This window comes from Bison bison, unplaced genomic scaffold (genome assembly GCF_000754665.1).
Source record: "Bison bison bison isolate TAMUID 2011002044 unplaced genomic scaffold, Bison_UMD1.0 scf7180017864322, whole genome shotgun sequence".
In the NCBI taxonomy this organism is placed as follows: domain Eukaryota; kingdom Metazoa; phylum Chordata; class Mammalia; order Artiodactyla; family Bovidae; genus Bison; species Bison bison.
This window is the reverse complement of record NW_011494894.1, coordinates 5371941-5384327: the sequence shown is the minus strand read 5'-3', so window position 1 is coordinate 5384327 and position 12387 is coordinate 5371941.

Genomic DNA, 12387 nt, shown 5'->3' with positions numbered 1-12387 from the left:
ATTGAGAAAACAACTCCTGTGAAATGTTGATGACTTGGCTGGATTTTGACTTTTCCAGATGAGCTTCAGAAACAAGTAAATTTATTTATGGTAAGAGAGAACATCTAAATGTTAATTATACCAAAAGGAAAAAGAGGCAAAGGGGAGAGAGTATCAACAACTCATTTCATTATTTGGCAGAAAGTGGGAAAAGCAGTGAGGAAGGGAGAGTAGGGTTTCCATTTGTTGACTGGCTCATTAGGGTTCTTCTTGCTCTGCATTAAGTTTTGTCAGTGGCATGTTGAGGTTCTAGTCTTCCTCCTGGCCAGGCATGTCTTATCCTGCCTTACAGCCCCGAGCCTTGGACTGTCTCAGTATTGCATTAGGTGCTCAGCAAATGGCTTGCCTGGTGGCTCAGACAGTAAAGAATCTACCTGCAATGGAGGAGACCCGGGTTCAATCCCTGGGTTGGGAAGAACCCCTGGAGAAGGGAATGGCAACCCAGTCCAGTATTCTTGCCTGATGAATTCCATGGACAGAGAAGCCTTGCGGGCTGCAGTCTATGGGGTCACAAAGAGTCAGACACAGCTGAGTGACTCAACAATAGCAACAACTGACTAGAGCAAGTTTCCAAGAAGCCTTAGCCCTGCCTGGAAATACTCCAGCAGCAGCATCTGAGCCAGTGTGGTTGGCCTCTAGGATGCCAGAAGACAAGTTTGAATATTCTGTTTTCAAAATAAAGGACCATCTTGGTTGAATTTCTAGCCTGGCATCAAGCGCATATCAGTTCGGTTCAGTTCAGTTCAGTCGCTCAGTTGTGTCCGACTCTGCGACCCGATGAATCGCAGCACACCAGGCCTCCCTGTCCATCACCAACTCCCTGAGTTCACTCAGACTCACGTCCATCGAGTCAGTGATGCCATCCAGCCATCTCATCCTCTGTCATCCTCTTCTCCTCCTGCCCCCAATCCCTCCCAGCATCAGAGTCTTTTCCAATGAGTCAACTCTTCGCATGAGGTGCCCAAAGTACTGGAGTTTCAGCTTCAGGATCATTCCCTCCAAAGAAATCCCAGGGCTGATCTCCTTCAGAATGGACTGGTTGCATCTCCTTGCAGTCCAAGGGACTATCAAGAGTCTTCTCCAACACCACAGTTCAAAAGCACCAATTCTTCGGCACTCAGCCTTCTTCACAGTCCAACTCTCACATCCATACATGACCACAGGAAAAACCATAGCCTTGACTAGACGGACCTTTGTTGGCAAAGTAATGTCTCTGCTTTTGAATATGCTATCTAGGTTGGTCATAACTTTCCTTCCAAGGAGTAAGCGTCTTTTAATTTCATGGCTGCAATCACCATCTGCAGTGATTTGGGAGCCCAAAAAAATAAAGTCTGACTGTTTCCACTGTTTCCCCATCTATTTCCCATGAAGTGATGGGACCAGATGCCATGATCTTCGTTTTCTGAATGTTGAGCTTTTAAGCCAACTTTTTCACTCTCCACTTTCACTTTGAGCAAGAGGCTTTTTAGTTCCTCTTCACTTTCTGCCATAAGGGTGGTGTCATCTGCATATCTGAGGTTATTGATATTTCTCCTGGCAATCTCTAGAGCATATAAGTTCTTCTAAAAGTAATGAAAAATATCTGTGCCTCTGTTGGCTGGATGAAGTTATATGTGAAAGGGTCTCAGTACAATAATAAAAATTTTTCATATTCTTTTCTTCAAATCTCTGTTCGGTCTGAGGAGTAAGTTTTATCTTTGTTTCTCATTCTGAGATCTTGATTTATTTCTGTGGCTCACAGGGGATTTAGTGTTTATTTCTTTTTTTAATTGCCACTGAGAGACTAAGCATAAACTATTCGTTAACTTCTAGCAAGAACCATAATGAAGAAGCATTAAACAAGAAGTTTAATAGCATGATATTACTTAGCAGCCATACTTGCTTGTGTTTGGGGGTATATAAATGAATGTAAACAGTACTTGCTAAGAAAGAAACAATGATACAGAAAAAGATAATGAACTTTCTAGAGCAGGTTCAGGGCAAGGCATTTTTTCCCCTGAACACTCAGTTGTAAATTTTCCATGCAGTTTTCTTTGCAGACTGAGAATTATGCACCAGGCTTTTGGATTTGTGATCTAACTATTTAATCTTCTTGCTCCAGAAGTTAGAAAACTATGTGCTAACTGAACCAAGATTGGGGATACAACTAGAACTTCTGATTTTTGCTTGGATTTAAGAATTATAGCAAATTTAGAAAATGGAAACAATAGAACCTGTTTTCAGAAAGAATATGATATGTTTGATTCGGGGCATGTGAAGCCTAAGATGCCCATAGAATCTTTAACCCTAACCCTAACCCTAGCCCTAACCTCATTATTACTGAGCCAGAGCAATTGGCTGAACAAGACAGGGGTGTGGGATAGAATTTCTATTTTGGGAGTCACTGATATTGAGCTATTATTATATGTTAATATTGAGCTATTATACGTCAAACAGTATTAATTCATTTTACAGGTAAGGAAACCAACATCAGAAGGGTTGAATAAACATCCTGAGGTTCCAGAGCTAAGTAAAAGGCAAGCTGGGATTCAAACCCAACATTTTTTGAGATGTTGCATGATTATCAATGATTTTGCTGGAAAAAAGAAATCCTACATGGATGGAGGAGCCTGGTGGGCTGTAGTCCATGGGGTCGCTGAGAGTCGGACACGACTTTCACTTTTCACTTTCATGCATTGGAGAAGGAAATGGCAACCCACTCCAGAGTTCTTGCCTGGAGATTCCCAGGGACGGGGAAGCCTGGTTGGCTGCCGTCTATGGGGTCGCACAGAGTCGGACACGACTGAAGCGACTTAGCAGCAGCAGCAGCAGCAGAGGGACAGGACATGTGGAAAGGAGTAAATGTCTTTTAGAGTCTGCTAACCTATACTTTCTATGGGTATTTTGATTAGTATTTATAAAGGAAGCAGTTAATAAGTTTGGAGTCATGGTATGACACTGTTTTAGTAAGAGCAGTATTTTATTGAGCTACTAAAAGAACAAATCTGATTTAGTTAAGAAGTATAAGACCTCCAAGATAAATTCCATACAATGAGTAATCTTGAAATGCAATATTGTAGAAATTTCCTAAATCAGATTGTTGCTATGAAGAATGTAATTCTGCAACATGTATAATGATGCTTTCTCTGTGCTGTTGACAGCGTTTGTGAGAAATGCACTTTCAGGGCTTCCCTGGTGGCCCACTGGTTAAGAATCCTCCTGCCAATGCAGAGGACACAGGTTCAATCCCTGGTCGAGGAAGACTACACATGCCATGGAGCCATTCAGCCCATGCACCACAGCTACTGAGCCTGTGCTGTAGAGCCCATGCTTGGTAACAAGAGAAGCCACTTCAAGGAGAGATCCATGTACTGCAACAAGAGTAGCCCTGGCTTGCCACAACTAGAGAAAGCCCACATGTAGCAGTGAAGACCCAGCACAGCCATAAATAAAGAAACGCACCTTCAACAATCTTACAGATTCATCAAATTTCTGGATTTAGGTGAATCAGTGTTGGAGCCATATCAGCCCTTTAAGTGCACCTTGGATAAATGGATCCTTCTGTGACAGGTCAACACATGTCACTTTTCCCGTTGCCAGACTTTAGTAGAAATATTTTAAATGCCTTGGAGTTTAATATCTCACTTCTACCTCTGAGTCTTGAAAGCCTCCTTCTGTCCACACTGGGGACAAGATACAAACCTCTTTGTTTCTCAGACTTTCATTGTTATTTTAGTTTCCCCTTCCTTTGCATCCGTGCCAGTGTATTTTATGAGAACTGGCTGTACAGTATCAGTGAAAAATTGACGACGACCTCTATTTGAGCCAAAAAATTTTCAAGAGTCCTGAAGATCAGGACTCTCCATTTTGCTTGTTTTCAGATGGAATACAGACTGATCACAATCTGAATCCTAGGCAGCTTCCTGGGCAATACTGGGCATTTATTTCAGCGCCAGGCTAAATAGACAAAAGATCTACTTAGATATTAAATCTGTTCCAGTTTTGGGAGGAGTTGTTACCAATTGCTTACAATGGTTCTTTACATTTCTATTGCTATTAATTATTGCTTTACTTATAGAAATCTTAATCCATTCTGCCAAAGATTTGGGAATGAATAGATCTTCTTAATAATATTTCTTAATTAAATGACACTTACAATTAAAAGCCCAGCTTACATCACTAACACATACAGTTATAGAAACTAAAACTATCAAGATAATAACAGAAATCAAAAGACACAAAAGCCTCTGGCCTATGTAACTGAAAGACTCCAGTTAAGTAGTTTCTAATGGATTCACATTCTTCAGCTTTATGATTTTTTTTAACCTCATGTCTAATATTTCTACTTCAGCTTTTAATTAAAGCAAAAGAATGCATACAAAATAAGCATATTTTAAAAGTGAAATAGGGAGTGGTGATTTCTGAAATGCAATCAATATTTATCAATTAATAGCTTTTTGGGAAATTCACGTGTTGGGAATTTAGTAGAGGAATGCATTGTATTCTTGTCAAAATTATGACATAGTGATATTGTCTCACTTGCATTCCCTCTAGTTCCTTAAGACAGATAATCATCCATCCATCATTTCCTAAGACACAGTTATTGTGAGCCTCGTATATTCCAGGTACTGTTTGAGTGCTGAAAACACAAAGACACAGCTTCTTCCTTGGAGAGGAAAGGCAACTGAGTCAAAAATTACAGAACAATATTCCTTAGCTACCCAGAGTCCCTTGTTTCAAGGCAAGATCCAGGTCTGACTCCTCAGGAGAGTAAACCAGGGACCTGGAGCTTTCCCTTTTGTTCCTATAACTCCAGCAATAAAAGATAAAAGATTTTTTTCTCTTATATGGAACATAGAATTTATTATCTCAAGCGGTATCACAAAAACAAAAGGATCAAGATGAATTCATGTCTGATGCTCACGGTTGACTCCAAATGGAAACCAGGACACCCCTAACTTTTGAAAGTGATGACGAGAGCAGCCATGTTCTTCCATGTCCCTGCAGAACCACTGTCACCAGGAGAATAGGGGTTAGTACAGAGAGGGACAAGAGAAAGAAAGAAATGGAAAGTTCTGAATACCGTTCAACCTGTTGGGCTAACCTACTGGGAAACTTAACCGACTTTTTTTTCCAGTTGTGATGTGGGGAAACTTAGAAATTACCATGGCCTTTTTCTGGAGAGAAAATTATACCAGAAAGGAAATAATGCTTTTGAGAAAAACTGGAAAATAACCTAGTTGTTATCTGAATGACACAGACATGAGTAATCTCTTTATTAGCATCTCTATAGCTTCAGAGAAGGGAAACAAAATCTGAACCAAAGGATGAAAAAATACATGTATTTTCACTGATAAATCTAAATGCAAGATGATGACAACATAGATTGCTTCCTTTTAAGGCCTTGAGCTTTAATCCAACTGGTTGAATATGTGTCCTCTGTTGGTTTATTGCTTTGCTCATCTTTCCCAGACACCCAGACCTCCCAGCACAAGTGTGTACATTCCATCCGACTAGATTTAAAGTGCTAATGGATAGAGCTTGTGGATTGGGAACCTGGCAGTCTGTTTTTCATGTTTCCTGATAAAACGTGGAAAAACACCTCCAAGGTCTCCCAAAATATGACGCGGTAGACGCATTCAGTTTTCCACTGCGTTGCAACCACACAATAATATGACTAACCATGGCATCAGAGATCAGTTTAATACCATCCCATCTTCTAGCCAACGATATTTTTAAAAATAAGTTTTGTGTCCAAACAATTGTAAAACTCACAATATGGGACTTATGGATATGATAGTGAGGTCCCAGTGAACCAGGAGTCACTTTGTAATTCTTAAGATTTAAAAAGTAAACTTCCTCTGTGGAGTATAAGAGCACACTCTTTGTGGATATGGGCAAACTAATGATATTGGCAGTCCTCTTTTTTACCTCCTTGTTCAAAAATCACTGAAGTTCTGAGTGCATGTAAGAGGCCTCGGCAGTCTTAAGTCCTTGGAACACTGCACATGGCCGCTTTATAACCAGCACAATATCATACGCATAGCACAGTAGCATAATGAGCTATCCTTGTTTCCAAATTGTAGGAGGGATGCTTAGAATTTTATCCCAAATGTTGTTCTTTCTGGACCAGATAATGTCAAGGTGAACAGGAGAATCAGAATGAAACAAACTTGCGTTTCTGCCAAATACTGAATCAATAATCCTTTGGGAAGAAAGCTTTGAAGCCTATTGATTGTAAGAAAGAGCCAATAGGGGAACAATGATGTACCACTCATTATGCAAATATAGTATTTTACCAGCCTCTTAAGAGGGGCTTCTCAACCCAGATTTTTCTCCTTTCAGGCAAGGCCACCATTTGGGCTTCATTGCACAGTGTTTAATCTCCGTCCTTGAAGTTCACAGATTAACTTGCTCTGTGATTTCCTCCCTGTGACAGCCTCTGGCTGTGTTTTTACTGCCTTAACAGCTACTGGCAGGCAGCTTGTCTCCCACATTCACTACAGAGTAAACAGGAATTTGGTCCCAGGGTAACTGGCTGCTCTCCAGCCTAAGAATGCAAGGTATTCGTGAGCCCAGTGGGTTTGCTTCTGCTTCATGTAGACTGTTTTCACTCCGGAGCACAAGGACAAAAAGAGCTGTGAAGGTTTTGGATCTCAAGGATTATTCTTTGCAAACATGTGATAACCGGTGTTTCTTCTCCCCAGCTATTTGCTAACCTCCCCCCACCTCTTCTACCATCTTACATTTCATGGTGATTACCAGAAATTTACCAAAGAAACAGCCATGAAATGGCATATTTCTTTCAAAAATATAACTGACTCAATAAACACATCTGGGTGCGTGATTATCTTGGAGAAAGAACTGGTTTACAAAACTTTTAAAATTAAATCTTCATGAGAATGTGGGGGTAAGTCCTAAACGAGTTTGTGAGCATGTAGATTAATGATAATTCAAAAAAATTAAGAAAACAATGGAGGGGAAAAAAACGGCTTCAAGGTTAGGTGTATATATACTTTGAAATTTGAGTTGGTGAATACTAGATTTAAAGTTTACCCAAAATTAAGAGATTTAAGCAAAATTTAAAAAGACAAAAAGAGTTATTAATTTATGACCACTGGGAGATGGTTCGGAGAAGGCAGTGGCACCCCACTGCAGTACTCTTGCCTGGAAAATCCCATGGATGGAGAAGTCTGGTGGGCTGCAGTCCATGGGGTCGCTAAGAGTTGGACATGACTGAGCAACTTCACTTTCACTTTTCACTTTAATGCATTGGAGAAGGAAATGGCAACCCACTCCAGTGTTCTTGCCTGGAGAATCCCAGGGACAGGGGAGCCTGGTGGGCTGCAGTCCATGGGGTCGCACAGAGTCAGACATGACTGAAGCGACTTAGCAGCAGCATCAGGAGAAGGTTAAGATTTCGTGCTCCTCTAAGATAAGGCACTTAAAAGACTGTTATCTGAACGGTGCATACTTTTACCCTGGATACCATACTTTCTGAATTCTTTCACAAACCACACTACAAACAAGACTCTAGTATTTGATACTATAGCCCTAAAATCTGCTTAGCAGAGACATTAACAATTGTTTGAGATTTAGGAAAAAGAGAAAATGTTTCATTCCTTCAGTTTACTCGAAGTCATGCAATGAATGCACAGCACATAGTGTATTAAATACATTACCCTGATTTACTTAGATATTTATTAGTATTTGCTGAAAACCTGAATGGAGGTATTTTGTGGTTTTGGAATGTAATTCACGGTATCAATTTCTTCATATTTCAGTTCCCAATCAGGGTGTGGGCTTCCCCTGTGGCTCAGCTGGTAAAGAATCCACCTGCAATGAGGGAGACCTGGGTTCGATCCCTGAGTTAGGAAGATCCCCTGGAGAAGGGAAAGGCTACCCACTCCAGTATTCTGGCCTGGAGAATTCCATGGACTCTATAGTCCATGGGGTTACAAAAAGTCGGACACAACTGAGCGACTTTCACACTTTCACTTTCAATCAGCGTGTGGCGGTTTCTCTCTTTCTTGACGATGAGTCTACCTTTTGATCAGCACTTGCCAACTGTGTGGAATCTTCCAAAACAGACCCGTGGAGATTGGCAGAGATCTATTTTTATTAGTGGGTGAAATAGAGTGTTAGCTAACTTTAACATGTCACCTGTAGCTTTTAAGACCAGTATATTTCATAGTTCAAACATTTGTGTTCCAGGCACTGGAAGCTATAAAATTGAATGATGTATGATTTTTGCCCTTAAGGAGATTTCAGTCCACTGGAGAATATAGAAACACAAACAAACATTAATGATAAAGTATAAGTGCAATAAAAAGGAATGTAATAAACTGCCATGGAAGTACTGATGAAACAGACATTCATCCTGAAAGGGAGATTGGTGAAGGCGAGTCTAGCAGATGCAGTGCTACCTGAGCTTGGCCTTGAAGCCTGTATTGCAGAAGGTGGAGGGAGGGGATGGGGAAGGTGCTTCAGGCAAAGGGGCAATGTGGACAGAGGTGTGAGGCGTGAACTTCTGGGCAGTGGTGAGAGGAGAGGTACTGGAGCAAGAGCTCTCCTGTGCGAAGGGCATCTGTGTACACACGGTGTGGTTTCAAGGTCCTACAAATGGTCAGGAGTCTTCAGAGCAAGTAGCATAATCAGGTCCAGGTGCCATTTGGGGTTTTACATGAGAAGAATCTAAGCATTTGTTAAATGTTCACAAAGCATATATCCATCTGATTCATACATTTGGATGTGGATTATTATCCCATTATTACCAATCTTGTTCCTTAAAGATTCAGAAAATTCTTTGTAACTAAAACCCTCTGCCTGGAGATATGTGAAGAGTAAACAGGCTTATAATGTTCTGCACTAATACCAGCTTGAGCAAGATTGCACTCTTAATACTTTCTTACAGGCTCAGACTTCCTCTCTTCAGACCAGCTGCAGGGGCATCAGTAGAGTCAGATATGAGTCCCAGGGTTTTATTGCAGCTGCCAAGCCAGCTATGCTCTCTTTGGCAAACTGCTTGACTTCTTTAAGTCTCCGTTGCTTTGTCTGTAAAATGGTGGGTTGAAAGAATGGAGGAAGATGATTATACCTACTTTTTCCAGAGCCTTATGAAAATTAAATGAAATTAATCAAGTGATCTAATAGACACACAGTTTTTTGAAACCGTGAAGTATCACAAAAGATACAGAGTTATGGTTATATTTGTCAAAGACCAGATTGACAATTATTTACTAAGGATTTGTTTCGTGCCAGCACCCTTCTATGTTCTTTACGTATGTGATCTCATTTAATCCTCATAACAATCCTATAATGGAGGTTTTTTTGAAAAAGGAAGCTGGGCTTGATAAAGTTAAAAATTCATGAGCAATAGAGCCAGAAGTTAGACCCATGCTTTCCTGACTACAAGCCTAGGCTCTTAACCACAACTTCCCCATCAATCTTGGCAAAATTTTTACTTCTTCCTTTAAAGTCCAAAGAACTGACAAGAGATCAGCCACAAATGATAATTTCAAAGTTACTAGGCTAAAGTTGATCAGTGTTCCTTCTTATTAATACTATCTGAATTAGGAATCTAGAGATGGAAATTAAAAATGTAATTCCTTGCCCTTTATTCCATATAGGAACACTAGCTATGGACTGACCAAAGCATGCATTCGGGTTTTTCTGTACCATCTTATGGAAAAACCTGAGTGAAATTTTTGGCCAGCCCATTATTACTGACTACAAATATAATATGCTATGAATTTTTGTTGTGAAAATACAACTCAAGGAAAAATATAAAATAGGAGTCAGTTTTTCAGGGCAGCAAAACTACACAAATTTTAAAGTAATGCTTCATTTTTTTTTTATCTTTAAAGACTACGTTGCTAATAGTGGAACACACAGAAAACCTAGAATGCTTGTACCCAGTCCCCTACTGCAAATCTTCCCTTAAACAGTGGGTAAAGATTGTGTTACTTTCAGGTCTGTGAGAAAACTGAAAAAAGGTACAACTGTCTTTCCACAATGTAGCTGAGCATTCGAAGAGGTTGGTGTGGTGAAGCTTTAAAAGGCAGTGGAATGCATTGTTATATATTTGATATAGATACATTAGAAACCCTGGCTTGGTTTAATTATCCACAGTGTTGAATTGATCCTAGTATCTGTTATTTGCTGCTGCAAGCCTTCTTGCATATCCTGGGCAGTATCTCAGTGGCTTCTCTCCATCCTTGTCTAAGTGGGTGTTGGTGCTCCAGCAAAGATCCTGGGGACTCAGGTCCCAGCCTTCCATGGTCTCTGCTCCAGGCAGTAGATGGCAGAATTGAGCTTGGCTTTTGTGATTCTTTGTTCTCACATGTCTTCATTGGTGAAGTTTAAATAGTCTCAAGCTACTCCTTAAAATAACTTTCGTCGTGAAGTCGTGTCTGACTCTTTGTGACCCCATGGACTGTAGTTTTAATCAAAAGAACTTCAGTGTGTCTCTCTTATTCTATTGAATCTCATATATTGCGTACTGTATAGTGCCTTTTAAAAAAGCTTATAATAACTCTGGTGTATCTCTACCTCATTTGGAGGTTATCTACTCTAAAAAGGATACCACCCTCATTTCTATACTTATTCTTCTGTCCAAGCTCATCAAAATTTTCTATTTACTTCCCATTCATTTAGTAAATCTTAAAAATCAATGCTAGATTATTTTCTTTGTGTCCTTCAAGTCACTCAAACAGATCTACCAGTCTTAAGACTATGATACTAACTCTTGCTTTGGTAGTATGTGAGAACTAAAGTATACTCTGTCAATGGAGGCAGAATCCTCTTTTGATATAAATGTGTATTTTGAGAAAGCCAAAGTGTTATCACTTCAGTTTAGTTCAGTCGTTCAGTCGTGTCCAACTCTGCGACCCTGCAGCACGCCAGGCTTCCCTGTCTATCACCAACTCTCAGAGCTTACTCAAACTCATGTCCATCGTGTTGGTGAAGCCATCCAACCATCTCATCTACTGTTGTCCCCTTCTCCTCCTACCATCAATCTCTCCCAGCATCAGAGTCTTTTCTAATGAGTTCTTTGTATCAGGTGGCCAAAAGTATTGGAGCTTCAGCTTCAGCATCAGTCCTTCCAATGAATATTCAAGACTGATTTCCTTTAAGATTGACTGGTTGGATCTCCTTGCAGTCCAAGGGACTCTCAAGAGTCTTCTCCAACACCACAGTTCAAAAGCATCAATTCTTCGATGCTCAGCTTTCTTCACAGTCCAACTCTCACATTCATACATGACTACTGGAAAAACCATAGCTTTGACTAGACGGACCTTTGTTGGTAAAGTAATGTCTCTGCTTTTTAATATGCTGTCTAGGTTGGTCATAGCTTTTCTTCCAAGGAGCAAGCATCTTTTAATTTCATGGTTGCAGTCAACATCTGCAGTGATTTTGGAGCCCCTACTCACCTAGAGCCAGACATCCTGGAATGTGAAGTCAAGTGGGCCTTAGAAAGCATCACTACGAACAAAGCTAGTGGAGGTGATGGAATTCCAGTTGAGCTATTTCAAATCCTGGAAGATGATGCTGTGAAAGTGCTGCACTCAATATGCCAGCAGATTTGGAAAACTCAGCAGTGGCCACAGGACTGGAAAAGCTCAGTTTTCATTCCAATCCCAAAGAAAGGCAATTCCAAAGAATGCTCAAACTACCACACAATTGTACTCATCTCACACTCTAGTAAAGTAATGCTCAAAATTCTCCAAGCCAGGCTTCAGCAATATGTGAACCGTGAACTTCCAGATGTTCAAGCTGGTTTTAGAAAAGGCAGAGGAACCAGAGATCAAATTGCCAACATCTGCTGGATCATGGAAAAAGCAAGAGAGTTCCAGAAAAGCATCTATTTCTGCTTTATTGACTATGCCAAAGCCTTTGACTGTGTGGATCACAATAAACTGTGGAAAATTCTGAAAGAGATGGGAATACCAGACCACCCGACCTGCCTCTTGAAAAACATATATGCAGGTCAGGAAGCAACAGTTAGAACTGGACATGGAACAATAGACTGGTTCCAAATAGGAAAAGGAGTATGTCAAGGCTGTATATTGTCACCCTGCTTACTTAACTTCTATGCAGAGTACATCATGAGAAAGGCTGGGCTGGAAGAAGCACAAGCTGGAATCAAGATTGCCGGGAGAAATATCAATAACCTCAGATATGCAGATGATACCACCCTTATGCCAGAAAGTGAAGAGGAACTAAAAAGCCTCTTGATGAAAGTGAAAGAGGAGAGTGAAAAAGTTGGCTTAAAGCTCAACAGTCAGAAAACGAAGATCATGGCATCTGGTCCCATCACTTCATGGGAAATAGATGTGGAAACAGTGTCAGACTTTATTTTTTGGGGCT